Below are 16,819 nucleotides of genomic sequence, written 5' to 3' on the forward strand. Positions count from 1 at the left end.
AATTTTGGTCCCCTAACTTGAGGAAGGACATTCTTGCTATTGAGGGAGTGCAGCGAAGATTCACCAGACTAATTCCCGGGATGGCGGGATTGACATATCAAGAAAGACTGGATCAACTGGGCTTGTATTCACTGGAGTTCAGAAGAATGAGAGGGGATCTCATAGAAACGTTTAAAATTATGACGGGTTTAGACAGATTAGATGCAGGAAGAATGTTCCCAATATTGGGGAAGTCCAGAACCAGGGGTCACAGTCTAAGGATAAGGGGTAAGCCATTTAGGACCGAGATAAGGAGAAACTTCTTCAACCAGAGAGTGGTGAACCTGTGGAATTCTCTACCACAAAAAGTTGTTCAGGCCAATTCACTCAATATATTCAAAAAGGAGTTAGATGTAGTCCTTACTACTAGGGGGATCAAGGGGTATGGCGAGAAAGCAGGAATGGGGTACTGAAGTTGCATGTTCAGCCATGAACTCATTGAATGGCGGTGCAGGCTCGAAGGGCCGAATGGCCTACTCCTGCACCTATTTTCTATATTTCTATGCTGAGAGCCCTTTGGCACTCCTCCTCCTCCCTCTGTGAGCATCTTCTCTCCCTCTCCCGAAGATACTTGAAGGCGAGGGGGAATACAAGTAGGGCCCCCATGACTGTGAGCAAGTGGTGTGAGCAGAAGCCTTTAAATGAGAATCAAGGTGTTGTCCATGTCATGTATTTAACTGTCATTGTAATCCATGTATAAACTGACCTAAGTTGTACACCGTGAGAACACTGACCATTAGGTGGTGAACTTCTGGGAGACATTCCTAACCTGGACTTTCAGGTATAAAAGAGGAAGCTCCACCCATCTTCTCCACTTCAGTGCTGGAATAAAGGTTGTTGGTCACAGAGTGACCTTCTCTCTAGTATGGGCCTCATGTGCATTTATACTGTATAGTAAGAACATATTATTGGCTACGAGAAACTGGGATTTAAACTACGCGAGCATGGTCACTAGCAGCACAGAAAAGGGGTACTGTGTTGGTGATGATTGTGACGATTTTATTGAGAGACTACAGCAAAGTTTCGTCACTAAGGAATGGCTGGGACAGGATTCGGCCGACAAACGCAGGGCTCATCTCCTGACGGTTTGTGGATCCAGGACGTACTCCCTGATGAAAGACCTTCTAGCGCCAGAGAAGCCGGCGGACAAGACTTTTGAAGAGCTCAGTAAGTTGATTGGGGAACACTTTAAACCGGCGAGCAGCATGCACATGGCGAGACACCTGTTTTACACGCACCGGCGGCGAGAAGGGCAAAGCATTCCAGGCTTCGTGGCAGACCTCCGGCGACTGGCGAGCCTATGTAAGTTCCCAGATGCATGCAGAGCGGAGATGCTCCAAGACTTTTTTATTGAGGGCATCGGGCACGCTGGGGTTTTCAGGAAACTGATTGAGACCAAAGACTTGACCCTGGAAATGGCGGCTTTGATGGCCCAGACATTTATCTCAGGGGAGGAAGAGACCAGATTGATGTTTGACAAAAATCTTGGTTTAAGTGCAGCAAATGGACAGGGAGTCAACATTGTTAACGTGGCACACAGTTCTCCAGGCAGACAGGGGCAATCGGACATGCCCGAGCATGTAGTCGAACCCAAAGGGGGAATTCAACAGAGACAATGGCTAGCTGAATGGCGATTCATGCCATTGCAAGGGACAATGCGGCCAGTAATGGGGCCATCAACACCTGTCAATGGTGGGTTTAAGGACGGTTACAGAGACAGTCAGAGATGATCGACTGGTAATGGATGTTTTGTTTCCAACAACGGCTCATGTTGGAGGTGTGGAGGCAAACACACAGCCAGAGCTTGCAGGTATCAGCAATATACCTGCAGAAATTGCAACGTCAGCGGTCACTTGGCGCGTATGTGCAGGAAGCCTGCAGCCAGGTTGATGTACGAGGAGGACGGGCCCAATGTAAGCCCTACGAGGTCAAATGGACACTGGGGGACATCGCTGGAAGCTGAAGTTCAGCGAGTTCATTTGGAGCACATATACATTTCATACACCAGGACGCCACCGATAATGATGAAAGTGCTCCTCAATGGCATCCCAGTATCAATGGAGCTAGACATGGGAGCTAGCCAGCCCCTGATGAGTATCAAACAGTTCGACAAGTTGTGGGCGCCCAAGGCCAGGAGGCCAAAATTATTGCCGATTGACGCACAGCTACAGACATGTACAAAGGAGATCATTCCGGTGCTAGGCAGCGCCATGGTAGTCGTGACCCACAAAGATTCAGAGAACAGGTTGCCACTCTGGATTGTCCCGGGGGATGGTCCCGCACTGCTAGGGAGGAGTTGGCTTGCTGTCATGAACTGGAAATGGGGCGATGTCAATGCAATTTCTTCTGTGGAGCGAATATCATGCTCACAGGTCCTGGACAAATTTGACTCACTATTTCAACCTGTCATTGGCACTTGCATGGGGACCAAGGTAGTGATTCACATAAACCCGGACGCCAGTACACCATAAGGCCAGAGCGGTGCCGTACGTGATGCGGGAAAAGATAGAAGGCGAATTGGACCGCCTGCTGAGGGAAGGCATCACCTTGCCAGTCGAATTCAGTGACTGGGCGAGCCCGATTGTGCCGGTGCTCAAGGCGGATGGGTCGGTCAGGATATGTGGTGATTATAAGGCCACCATCAATCGGGTGTCACTCCAAAACCAGTACCCGCTATCGAGAGCGGAGGACCTCTTTGCGACGCTATTCGGTGGCAAACTTTTTTCAAAATTGAACCTGACCTCAGCTTACATGACCAGGAGCTGGTGAGTGAGTCGAAGAAGCTGACCACCATCACGACACACAAGGGGTTATTTGAGTACAACAGATGTCCGTTCGGGATTCGCTCGGCCGCCGCGATCTTTCAACGAAACATGGAAAATCTCAAGTCAATTCCAAGGACAGTGGTTTTTTGAGAAGACATCCTCATCACGGGTTGCGATACTGAAGAACACCTCCACAACCTGGAGGAGGTGCTACGCATACTGGACCAGGTAGGTCTGCGACTGAAAAAGTCGAAGTGCGCCTTCCTAGCTCGAGAGGTAGAATTCCTGTGGATGAGGGTAGCAGCAGACGGGATCAGCCCTACTGCACCCAAAACGGAAGCGATCCAAAGAGCACCCAGACCCCGTAACACGACGAAGCTGCGTTCGTTCCTGGGGCTCCTGAACTATTTTGGTAACTTTCTTCCCAAATTGAGCATGCTGTTAGAGCTGCTACACATGCTCCTACGCAAAGGTCGCGAATGGGTCTGGGGGGACAGCCAGGAAAGGGCTTTTGATAGAGAACGCAATTTGTTATGCTCCAACAATCTGTTAACGCTATGTGACCCATGTAAGAAACTTGTTTTAACGTGCGATGCGTCGTCCTATGGGGTCGGGTGTGTGTTGCAGCATGTTAATGCCAAGGGTCAGTTACAGCCGGTAGCTTATGCCTCCAGAAGTCTGTCCCAGGCAGAAAGGGGCTACGGGATGATAGAAAAGGAAGCACTTGCATGTGTATATACAGTCAAAAAAAAGCACCAGTACCTATTTGGCAGGAAATTTGAGCTGGAGACAGATCACAGACCCCTAACGTCCCTTTTGGCCGACAACAAGGCCATAAATGCAAATGCATCGGCCCGCATACAGAGGTGGGCACTCACGTTAGCCGCCTATGACTATACAATTCGGCACAGACCGGGCACTGAAAACTGCGCCGATGCACTCAGCAGGCATCCACTAGCCACCGCCGAGGGGGCAACCGAGCATGCTGCTGAGATGGTCATGGCTGTTGAAGCTTTCGAAAGTGAAGGCTCACCCGTGACAGCCCGTCAGATCAAAGTCTGGACAAATAGAGACCCGCTCCTGTCTTTAGTCAAGAAATGTGTCCTGAATGGGGACTGGGCAGCCATGTGCGGGGCATGCCCTGAGGAATTTAAACCATTTCACAGGTGCAAGGATGAACTCTCGATTCAGGCCGATTGCCTACTATGGGGAAACCGAGTAGTCATGCCCCAGATGGGCAGAGAGGCGTTCATCCGAGAACTCCACAATGAGCACCCGGCATTGTCATGATGAAGGCACTTGCCAAGTCACACGTTTGGTGGCCAGAGATAGATGCAGACCTTGAACTTTGTGTTCGCAGGTGCAACACGTGTGCCCCGCTGGGCAATGCGCCCAGGGAAGCCCCCCTTAGCCCCTGGTCCTGGTCCACCAAGCCATGGTCACGCATCCATGTGGACTACGCAGGTCCTTTCACGGGAAAAATGTTTTTGGTTGTAGTAGACGTCTACTCCAAATGGATTGAGTGTGACATTCTCAATTCAAGCGCATCCTCTGCCATGATAGAAAGTCTACGGGCAATGTTCGCCACCCATGGTCTACCGGACGTCTTGGTCAGCGACAATGGCCCGTGCTTTACAAGCATTGAATTCCTGGACTTCATGGCAGGAAATGGTATGAACCATGTCAGAACGGCACCGTTCAAGCAGCCTCAAACGGCCAGGCGGAACAAGCAGTGCAGATAATCAAACAGGGGATGCTCAGAATCCAAGGGGGTTCCCTACAAAGCTGCTTATCACGCCTCCTGTTGGCCAATAGATTCCGACCACACTCGCTCACAGGGGTTCTACCCGCAGAGCTGCTAATGAAAAGGACGGTCCAAACTAGGTATCCCTTATACACCCCACCATGAAAGAAATTGTTGAGAGCAGGCGCCGGTCACAATGTGACTACCATGACGGGAATGCGAGGGCGCGATGTATTGATGTCAATGACCCTGTCTTTGTCCTCAACTACGCTGGAGAGCCCAAATGGCTTACAGGCATTGTGATTGCCAAAGAGGGGAATAGGATTCTGGTAGTTAAACTTACAAATGGACAAATCTGCTGCAAACACGTGGATCAAACAAAACGGAGGTTCAGCAACCCCATAGAAGATGCAGAGGAAGAACACGATGTAGAGTTCACTCCACCACAGGTGACCGAACACTGGAACCAAGTGGAGGAGACCCCAGTCACTGTGGGCAGTCCGGCCAGGCCTGAGGCACCGCAAACAGCAGACACTCAGGCCAGTGCCCAACGACCGGAGCCCCAATTCAGGCGCTCTACAAGGGAGCGTAAACCACCAGAGAGACTTAACCTGTGATTCCAATAAGACTTTGGGGGGGGGGAGGTGATGTCATGTATTCAACTGTCATTGTAATCCATGTATAAACTGACCACTAGGTGGTGAACTTGTGGGAGACACTCCTAACCTGGACTTACAGGTATAAAAGGGGAAGCTCCACCCATCTTCTCCACTTCAGTGCTGGAATAAAGGTTGCTGGTCAGAGTGACCTTGTCTCTTGTATGGGCCTCGTGTGCATTTGTATTGTACAGTAAGGACATATTAGTCCACTTGCAGCAAAACTCCCTGTTACCTCACCAACTTTAAACAAGTTTAGAAGAGTTGCAGAAACTTAAGACAGAGCCAGTAACCATGTGAGCTGCAAGTTGATGTCAATGATCCCTTTAAATAGCACTGCTGCTGAACGCTTGGTCAGCTGGTCGTGATTAAGTGAGGGTGGTAAGTGGAGCGGCGACGTCAATAATAGCAGATCGTGCACCCAGTCACGACCCGCCTCATTTCTATTTCTCTAGCGAGCGATGGTAATAGCAGTGCTGCTGACCTTGCCAAAATAGTGGCCACTGCGGGACCCACTGGAAGCGAGTCGGCTGCCATTTTTTCATCAAAACAGGCCTTAGCGGCTAGCGCTAAACCCCTGAATTTCTAGGCCTTTTTTGTTTTAAACAATCTTTTGTTGTTCAGTTGAGTAGTAAAGAATTCAGTCGTATGGTTATATTCACTTTATTTTTTTCTACTTTAACATAAAAAACAATCTGAAAGCAGAGTATAATTTCTTCAGAATATAACGCAGTTTACAAGTGGAGCTTTACCAGCAGTTCTGAATGTAGACATGCGCTCAAGTCTTGTAGGTTTCTCTATTTTTCTTAAACTTAACACAAAAGCTTCTTTTTTATACACTATTCTCTTTATCAAACTGGACGTGGCCTTGCCTTATTTGGTAGTCTCCAGTCAATGCACCGTCCTTCAGCCGATTCTTAAGTACACATGTTTATATTTCTCGTACATCAACATTCTTTTGCATAGGTTACAATGGTATGGAGTGGGAAGCTTATAGTATGGCACTACTATAAATCTTGAACAGTGGCTGTTGCTAGGATTATTTGCAATTCTTTCTCTTTCTCTCTTTCTCTTCAATGCTGTCAATCACATTTTTGCTTTATACCGAATGAACTAAACATGAACACCTTTCAGATGCTGAATTAACCGAGTTCCATGTACCAACAGCCTTACAATATAAAGGAGGCCTATCGGCAGTGTGTAACTGAGGCATTTACAGATATGCTAACCTCGAAAACTCGGAAAAACAGACCAACAGCTCAGTAACAGTGCTACATATAGAAAGTATGACATGTAAAGGCAGGTAAATAGACTGAAAAGGCAGTGGGAAACAGGCTTTTCATAACTTAAGTTGCAGGCATTATGACTATTAATTGTACAGAGAAAATGCTAAAGTACACAAAAGTGCAGTTTGCGGTAGTGGTGAATTTAGAAATTGCTGAAGGGGATGAAAATGCTGAAAGAAGATCCGTGGTGATGTTCCTACCCAAAAACTTAAATTGTTCACTTTTCATTCGGTGCATCGTCCTCTATTTTGGAGCTCACTGTAATTCCTCTTTTTTAAAACCAATAAAAAAAAATTCATAGAAAAATTTGAGATATTTCAAATGTGAAAAAAATCGTTTTGTAAACATCCATACAACAGCTGGGAGTGGGTGCTAGTAGGTGTAATGATATGAGCATTTGCAGATGTTTCCTGTCTTCAATTTTGCTGGCTCAACTTCTGTTCTTGCCATTAAAGAATTCATATTTTTTTACAATCACTTAAAATAAACTAGCAGATTTGTTCTAGGGGCCATGTGAAAGGAAGGCTGAAGTAAAATCTTGGTAAGCGGCAGCTATTCATACCAGTTTCCAGTAGCAGTTTCCAATTTTGCCCAATCAATGTTTGATTTTACATTGTCACAATCAGTACTCCTGCTGATACTCAATGTCCAGCCGACACATGGACTGGGAATTTCCACTGAGCTGCTCCTGTAACATCACCGGAAGTGCAGCGGAATCTTGGTCGATGCCGATGGATGGCAGAGCAGGAGCAGTTGTGAGGTCAGTCCCAGCTATGGTGAATTAAACAACCAACCTGAGCAACTCCTGGAGAACTGCTAGTACCTTTGGAACTGTATTATGTCACGAGCCACTGCTTTCAGGAGAGGAGTGAAAATTAGAGGGAAAAAAGTGTCTCCATGAGACTGTGGGGCTGAAATTGCCCCACCCCTGAGTAAAAAGTGGTGCACCTACCGTTTTCTTTTCTCCACCCCAATCCAAGGGGCGGAGAGTCGACCAATAATCAGGTCTTTAACTTTTTTTTCCGGTGGGTGCCGTGTTGGTGGTGGCTGCAGGTGGAAGTGCCCTTGGTGCAGAGTGGACGTTGCTCCGAGTCATCAACGCTGTCGCTGATAACGTCAGCGCGTCCTTCCCCTTCAGTTAAAGAGGAGGGTCGCTGTGGGCTATGCATGTAGTTTAATTAAGAGGGTTTCGGCTGGGTCAGCGGCCTGGTACTCAAGAGGGGGTGCCGGGTTGCTGGGTTGCTGTTGGTGGCCTGGCGAACCTATGGCCACCATTGTCAGGCTGACCTTGGAGTCAGCCGACCAATAAAAATAAAATGTGCCGCCCAGGCACACACAGCTTCCCGCAGGGGAAAGCTGTCAGTGGCACCGACCGGGTGGGGGGTCGGCGCGTGCCTGATGGGGCGGGGACATGGGTGGCGCGGTGACGATCACCGCCAGGAAAATCAGGTAGAGCAAATTATTAAATGTTGCTGGACTCTGCGCTGATTAGACAGAGAGTCCTTACTGATCTGTGGCCACCTCTTTGAGGCAGTCACGGCTCTTAAAGAAAGGGGCAATTTCGGCCCCTGTTTCTTTATAATGATGAACAAAATAATTAATGTCAGGGTTTATACCACAGATTTTTTTTTAAAGCCTAAACTATTGAGTTAAGCAAAAGTGTCTACAGCTTCACGATCCTCAATCAGAATCCATAGCCAGTAGAACAAAGCACTGCAGTAGGAAAGAGAAGGGAAGCGCAAGAGTGCTTTGTAGGGAAATCCCTAGAAAAAAGCTTGCACATCCCTTTAAAGAATGGAGTCCTTTGTGCCTGGAGCAAGAAAAAGTTTGAAACTCGGGGTTCCCAATTGGTCAGCCAACAGGATTTCAATATCACATGTAGTTTTGATGAAAAGGCCATTGTGGCATTGGGAGGATAGCAGAGATTCTTATAAACCTAGACAGAAATCTAACTCCAAAAAGAGCTGTTGTCTAATTTCATTGGTTGGTTAAACATCTGCAGTGAATGCTGCAGGATCCATTCCTCCCGCCCCCCCCACGGTAAAAATTGGACTATTGAATATAAAAATCCAGAACTGCACTACAGCCCGCAAAAGAGCTGGACAGCAACAGATCAATTCAAACAATGTCGTGAAACTGACTCATCAGGAGACAATGATACATGATACTTGCCATCGACCTAATCACCAGACGATGGACATTCACACATTCAACAGTCCCTGCCATTGCAGCAAAACTATGCAACACAGACAATAGCACCAGAAGAGAGATATTCACACCATCAATGTTTTTCTGTCTGAAAAGATACAGGGATATTCACATATTCCTCAACTGTGGAGACCAAGGAAGGCCATGCATTGTGCTATACAGCAGGAAAGCTGACCATGCCCCTGTCTGGACCAGGAAGTGGTAGTCAGAGACAAACAAAACAGACAATGGCATCAAAAGAGGAACATTCACACCTTCAATGGTCACTGTCAAGAAGGAAGGACATTCATATTCCTCAACCATTCATACCAAAGAAGGTTCTGCATTGTGCTGCACAGCAGGAGAGTTGATATCAAGGACACCAAGGAGACGTTACAAGGACACCCTCAAAGCTTCCCTGATAAAGTGCAACATCCCCACCGACACCTGGGAGTCCCTGGCCAAAGACTGCCCTAAGTGGAGGAAGTGCATCCGGAAGGGCGCTGAGCGCCTCGAGTCTCATCGCAGACTGCATGCACAAAACAAGCACAGGCAGCAGAAAGAACGTACGGCAAACCTGCCCCACCCTCCCTTACCCTCAACGGCTGTCTGTCCCACCTGTGACAGGTGTTGTAGCTCTTGTATTGGACTGTTCAGCCACCTAAGGACTCATTCTAAGAGTGGAAGCAAGTCTTCCTCAATTCTGAGGGACTGCCTATGATGATGATATCACAGGAGGGAACAGGAAATCTGTTTTGAGATTGAAAGTTGATTTTTGGAATAAAGACCCATTTTCGAAGGTGCAATGCAGTACAGGAACAGAATCGAAACAGCAACAGAAAACAGCGGGTGTGTCTTCGAGACACGAGCTGCAACTAAAGATCTGGGTCTACAGTCAACCTCAGCAGCCAGCCGGGGAATTGGTGGGTGTATGTTGTTTCCAGTCAAAATCATAGAAAGGTTTTGCATAAGTTTTGCAAGGTTTATTCATAAAAGGATGTTGGACTGGAGGTTGGAGATGAGTCAACCTGTGTTCTTCCAGGCATCTGCAGTTGAACCTGAAAGTTCTGTCTCTAGGACGCTGGCCATTGCCACAGGTCCCTGCCCATCCTCCATCTGACAAACACCCTAGCTGTAGCGATACTGATGCGTTGCCTGCCAATAATATGTTTATTGTTTGCATTTAATCTCCCATGCCTCGGAAGAACTACTCTACCACTATTTGCTACTCATTTAATACTACTCTAACAGTTGCAGAGTAGGATTGTGGGATTTTGGAATGTTATACCCTATTATACTACTAATGCAGCTCTTAATCCCTATCCAGTAATACCTGCTAAAATGTACACTGATTGACACCCAGCGCTACTCTCTACCACCTCTCTCGACCCCTCCACTGCATCTATATTGTCAGACTGCTTATCCGACATTTAGTCCTGAAAGATAAGCAATTTCCTCCAGTTAAAAATGAGATAGTCTGAAGCCATTATCTTTGGCCCTCCCCTGCTCCCCCCATGCAAACTCCATTCCCTCACCACCAATTCCAGTCCCTTCTGAACCAGACTGTTTGCAACCTTGGCATCCTATTTGATCGCCATAAAAAAAACGCTTACTTCCACCTCTGTTATTTCACCCGCCTATGAAACATAGAAAATAGGTGCAGGAGTAGGCCATTCGGCCCTTCGAGCCTGCACCACCATTCAATAAGATCATGGCTGATCATTCAGCTCAGTACCTCTTTCCTGCTTTCTCTTCATACCCCTTGATCCCTTTAGCCGTAAGGGCCACATCTAACTCCCTCTTGAATATATCCAATGAACTGGCATCAACAACTCTCTGCGGTAGGGAATTCCACAGGTTAACAACTCTCTGAGTGAAGAAGATTCTCCTCATCTCAGCCCTAAATGGCTTACCCCTTATCCTTAGACTGTGTCCCCTGGTTCTGGACTTCCCCAACATCGGGAACATTCTTCTTGCATCTAACCTGTCCAGTCCCATCAGAATTTTATATGTTTCTCTAAGATCCCCTCTCATCCCTCTAAACACCAGTGAATAAAGGCCCAGTCGATCCAGTCTCTCCTCATACATCAGTCCAGCCATCCCGGGAATCAGTCTGGTGAACCTTCGCTGCACTCCCTCAATAGCAAGAATGTCCTTCCTCAGATTAGGAGACCAAAACTGAACACAATATTCCAGGTGAGGCCTCACCAAGGCCCTGTACAACTGCAGTAAGACCTCCCTGCTCCTATACTCAAAACCCCTAGCTATGAAGGCCAACAAACCATTTGCCTTCTTCACTGCCTGCTGTAACTGCATGCCAACTTTCAATGACTGATGTACCATGACACCCAGGTCTCGTTGCACCTCCCCTTTTCCTAATCTGCTGCCATTCAGATAATATTCTGCCTTTGTGTTTTTGCCACCAAAGTGGATAATCTCACATTTATCCACATTATACTGCATCTGCTATGCATTTGCCCACTCACCTAACCTGTCCAAGTCACCCTGCAGCCTCTTAAGTGTCCTCCTCACAGCTCACACCACCAACCAGTTTAGTGTCATCTGAAAACTTGGAGATATTACACTCAATTCCTTCATCTAAATCATTAATGTATATTGTAAATAGCTGGGGTCCCAGCACTGAGCCCTGCAGCACCCCACTAGTCACTGCCTGCCATTCTGAAAAGGACCCATTTATCCCGACACTCTGCTTCCTGTCTGCCAACCAGTTCTGACAGGTTTAGACAGGTTAGATGCAGGAAGAATGTTCCCAATGTTGGGGTAGTCCAGATCCAGGGGTCACAGTCTAAGGATAAGGGGTAAGCCATTTAGGACCGAGATGAGGAGAAACTTCTTCACCCAGAGAGTGGTGAACCTGTGGAATTCTCTACCACAGGAAGTTGTTGAGGCCAATTCACTAAATATATTCAAAAAGGAGTTAGATGCAGTCCTTACTACTAGGGGGATCAAGGGGTATGGCGAGAAAGCAGGAATGGGGTACTGAAGTTGCATGTTCAGCCATGAACTCATTGAATGGCGGTGCAGGCTCGAAGGGCCGAATGGCCTACTCCTGCACCTATTCTCTATGTTTCTATGTTTCTATGTTTCTCTATCTACATCAGTACATTACCTCCAATATCATGTGCTTTAATTTTGCACACCAATCTCTTGTGCGGGGCCTTGTCAAAAGCCTTTTGAAAGTCCAAATACTCCACATCCACTAGTTCTCCCTTGTCCACTCTACTAGTTACATCCTCAAAAAATTCCAGTAGATTTGTCAAGCATGATTTCCCTTTCATAAATCCATGTTGACTTGGTCTGATCCTGTCACTGCTTTCCAAATGCGCTGCTATTTCATCTTTAATAACTGCCGCTGCCTCAGCCCAGCTGAAGCTATTCTTTATATCCAGACTTGGCATCTCCCAATCCCTTCCCTTCTCCATTGGCGCCTGTTGTCCTTTGAGATCCTCCTTAAAAAAAACATCTCTTTGACCAAGCTTTTAGTCTCCTCTCCTAATATCTCCTTCTTTGATTTGCTGTCAATTTTTGTCTGACCATGGGGGTAGAATCTCTCTCCTTGAGTAACATCAGACTCACTGCCATGGAGAGTCAGCTGGTGGTAACATAATTTACAATACTGAAGAACATGGCTCAGAAATTGCACGATCTTGAGAACATAATTCTGGTTTAACTCCAGTGGGAGGCCGGAATTTAGATCAGAACCTGGATCCACAAAGTTTCCACCGCATTCAGAAATCTCCAAGAAATTACAATCTGGGGGAGATGGGCGCTGCCCACCCCACATAGCGTCAGAACTTTGGGGCTGTCTGGTGGTGTTCCGGGCTACCCATGGAATCCTGCCAGATGTTCTTGTTAGGACCAACATCTGCTGAGAGCAAGCATAGGTTCTGTTCTGGGCCTAGTGACAGCCCCAACACAGAAGGATCAAATAGTAATCTATCCAGTAGTGCAATGATGGTGCAGTATTTCTTCCCTCCTATATTTATTGAAAGCACAACCACCATTGATCTTAATCAATAAAAATTAGCATCGGCTTTGTTTTTCCTTATAGATTTTTATTAACTTTGAAGCTGCCATAACAAAACAATAGCTACCGAAAAGAGGGGCAACCTTCTCTTTCAAAAGAGATTGATATGAAGATTTACTGACCAAATTACAACCTTTTGATTCTTCAGTGGGAATCACATCAGAGCCAGTTACGAATGCCATCAATAAGCAGGTGCAAGGCAATGCTACTAGGCATCTATTTTTTTAAACTGCAAGCAAACAAATACAATCTGACATGTAATGCCATTGCTGAACGTCAATGCTATATCAAAGTCTGCACATGCCCAGCAGTGTGATTGTTTAATGATGTTATGGCAAGGTCAGTTAGATGCTATTTGCTATTGTTAACAGCCTGTGCTCTTCTAGATGCTTTTCTGTCAAAACAACACAAGTCCTTTACATTTTTTCTGAATTATGTGTTAATTCTGCAGTACCTGTATCAACTTATTCATTTTCTTTCCAATACTCACAGCTTTTTATGTAATTCATAACAAAACACCAAGAATACTTATATACACAATGCACCTCTTCCTACAGAGTGAAACAAATTCACTTGGCCCCATTCACGCACTCACGCTTCCTCTTCTTGAACAGATGAGGCTACAATCAGCTTCCTCCACCGAGCTTGATTTCACAGGGAGAGCCTGTGCTTCTGTCCACTTTCATCTGGACAATAAAATAATACTTCGACACTAAACTAGATCAAAAATTGAATAAGATGCAGCATTAATCATCCGAGAGAAAATATCACCTTTCAAGTTTTTTTTAAATTGAGGTTCAATGATACGGTACTGAACCATACAGACCAGGAAAGTTTCAGTTTTTTATTATCTCTTAAATATTTTCCGGAAAACTTTAAGTCCCACTGCTAGAAATTGTGCTAGGGTGTTGAGTGAGGGGAAGATTGGACTCAGCTCGTCAAAAAGCCTGCTTAGGCTCTTATATGAAGTGTAGTCAGTTGTATCATCATCATCATAGGCAGTCCCTCGGATTCGAGGATGACTTGCTTCCACTCTAAAAGTGAGTTCTCAGGTGACTGAGGAGTCCAATGCAGGACCTGCAGTCTCTGTCACAGATGGGGCAGACAGTGGTTGAAGGAAAGGGTGATAGGGGAGCTGGGTTGATGCACGCTCCTTCCGCAGTTTACGCTTGTTTTTGGCGATGGGACTCGAGGTGTTCAGTGTCCTCCCTGATGCTCTTCCTCCATTTTGGGCAGACTTGGGACAGGGATTTCCAGGAGTCGGTGGGGATGTTGCACTTTGTCAAGGAGGCTTTGTGGGTGTCCTTGAAGCGTTTTCTCTGCCCACCTGGGGCTTGCTTGCCATGTCGAAGCTCCACGTAGAGCGCTTGCTTTGGGAGTCTCCTGTCAGGCATGCGAACAATGTGGCTCGCCCAATGGAGCTTATCGAGCATGGTCACTGCTTCGATACTGGGGATGTTGGCCTGAGCGAGAACATTGACATTGATGCATCTGTCCTGCCAATGGATTTGCAGGATCTTGCAGAGGCAGCGTTGGAGGCATTTCTCCAGCGCTTTGAAGTGTCTGCTGTATATAGTCCACGTCTCTGAGCCATATAGGAGGGCGGGTATCACTACTGCCCTGTAGACCATGAGCTTGGCACCAGGTTTGAGGTCCTGGTCTTCACTCTCTTCCTCAGACAACCGAAAGCTGCACTGGCACACTGAAGGTGGTGCTGGACGTGGTCGGCGGTGTCTGTTCTTGCTGACAGTAGGCTCCCGAGGTATGGAAAACAGTCCACGTTGTCCAAGGCCTCATCGTGAAATTTGATAATCGGGGAGGGGTGGGGGGGCAGTGCTGTGTGGTGGAATCAGGTTGGTAGAGGACCTTTGTCCTACGGATGTGTAGCGTAAGGTCCATGTTCTTGTACGCCTCGGTGAAGGTGTTAACGATGGCTTGGAGTTCAGCCTCTGAGTGTGTGCAGACGCAAGCGTTGTCTATGTACCGTAGTTCAATGACAGAGGATGGGACGACCTTGGATCTGGCCTGGAGGCAGCTGAGGTTGAAAAGATTTCCATCTGTTCTGTAATTAGCTCCACTCCGGCGGGGAGCTTGCTAAGGGTCAGTTGAAGGAACTTCGAGTCAGTTGTAAGGCATTGAATGGCTGCTGGTACCATTGGAATCATTCCACAGCATAAATCAGTGCTGTCAGAAGAGAGAACAAAATGGGGAAAAAAATTGAAACTGTAAAGTTTCATCTGATCTAAACATGTTGGCCTAGATCTTCCAACACCAACTGCAGCATCCCAGGTAGAGAATGTTCAGATGGCCTCAGCGCTATCTGTAAATCAGCTGAAATTCTTTATAAAATTACTGTTCCTTTTTGGCCGATGCAATTCATCTCTCTTTGAACGATTGCTCAGACGTTTCGCTCTACCATGTCAGCGGACGCATTTCTTTAATTTGAATCCTGTTACAATATACTTGCCTATATGGGCCCAGGAAGCTGGGAGTGGACATTACAAGAGGTGGAGACCGATCTCCCAGTAAACTTATGCTCCCATCCACAGCAGATCAAACAAAATTGTTGTGGATCTTCTTCCCATTGAGGTCCCTTAACAAGCCAAGAGTCTCAGCTGAGTCATATCAGATGATTAATTTGATTATCTTTCCTGTTTTCCCATAAACTATTTTGTACTTTATTTCCTTCCCCTCTTCAGGTCTTGTTTCACCACACCCTATTCCTCTGGTGATAAAAGCAGGTAAGTAAACCCTCTGCTGGGTCTCGGCCAATGCTGCCCTGTCTCTGGCCACTCTGGAGCTTATGATAATGGGCCCTCAGTGATTCCTTCTCTGATGTTCACTCCTTTCATGTGGGGAAATGCCTGGCAGCTCCTATTAAAGGCATAACCAAGGCGAGGGAGTCTTCATGTGGGAATTGGAAGTGTGAACCTGTATCTCAGTACTCCAGTGTAATGTGTTAATGTTTCAGCTCCCTACATTACTCTACCACCAGGATCATACTCACAAAGCTCATGAATCTACTTGCTATCCTTTTTAAATGACTACAGTGCGTTGGGTTAATTAAATATTTGATTTAAAAAAAATTATTACTTTGAATTTTTGCTCGAGCTAATAAACCTCTTTTTTTGGGGGGGTTGAGTCCCATATCAAGGTATTTTCCCCATTTTTAGTCTCCCTGTGGCAGGCACTATTCGTAATTGGGACAACTGATGAGCAAGCAAATGTCCTGCTTCTAGGCATCTTTAACAGTGCTCTGATATTACATATCAGCCTTCATGCGCGAACACCCTGGGGTTTCCCTTGCTCTCTGTGGGAAATACTAGAATCTCAATTGTAATGACTCAAGAGTCTGGTTACTGTAAACTCACTCAGGTGCAACCTGTTCCATCTTTATTCCAGCCCAAGAGTGCCAGCGTAACAAAGACACCCAACTTATATATAGGTGACCAAGCACACATGCCACATGCGTACAGCCCAATGACCTCAGACTGCGGTGCTCTCTGGTGTCTGGTGACCCCCAAGCATTAATACATAACATCCCCCTTTTAAAATCTTAACAACAGTCTTTTTACAAATTAAGACGGGTCTGGGGCTTTCCTCTCACGAGTTGATCGTCTCAGTTCAACTTTGACCCTGGGCGAGCGTTCTGAGTCTGTTGAGACTGAGGGCTGAGTAGCCGATCTGTTGGGATTGGTCATGACCACATCAGAGACTGAAGGTTCAGAGTCAGTAATGTCAGCAGAGTCCTCTGATGAGTGAACAATGGTTGGTTGTTCAGTGACTGCATCTTCCTCACTCGGTTCCAGTTCATCCGTGTGCCGCAGTTTAATCTGGTCAAGGTGTTTCCTGCATGTTTGCCCATTCTTGAGCACGACAATAAACACTCTGTTACCCTCCTTGGCTGTAACAGTGCCGGCGATCCACTTTGGACCTTGACCATAGTTCAGTACATAAACCGGATCGTTGACCGAGATGTCATGTGACACGGCAACAAGATCATGGCACCATTGCTGACTTTGACGTCTGTTTTCAACACGATCATTCAAATCAGGATGAACAAGAGAAAGCCTGGTCTTGCGATTTCTCTTCAT

The 16,819-nt window shown here is 46.6% G+C and overlaps 1 long non-coding RNA gene across 1 annotated transcript in view; it reads right to left on the reverse strand.

Annotated features, from left to right (window-relative positions):
• LOC139266818 (uncharacterized) overlaps positions 1-7,627 on the reverse strand; it is a 45,480-nt gene extending 37,853 nt beyond the window's left edge. Inside the window, exon 1 of the long non-coding RNA XR_011593781.1 lies at positions 7,443-7,627. This is a non-coding gene — a long non-coding RNA (uncharacterized lncRNA). The remainder of the gene's footprint in view (positions 1-7,442) is intronic.
• Between the last annotated feature and the right edge of the window lie 9,192 nt (positions 7,628-16,819).

Source organism: Pristiophorus japonicus, chromosome 7 (assembly GCF_044704955.1).
Source record: "Pristiophorus japonicus isolate sPriJap1 chromosome 7, sPriJap1.hap1, whole genome shotgun sequence".
In the NCBI taxonomy this organism is placed as follows: Eukaryota; Metazoa; Chordata; class Chondrichthyes; family Pristiophoridae; genus Pristiophorus; species Pristiophorus japonicus.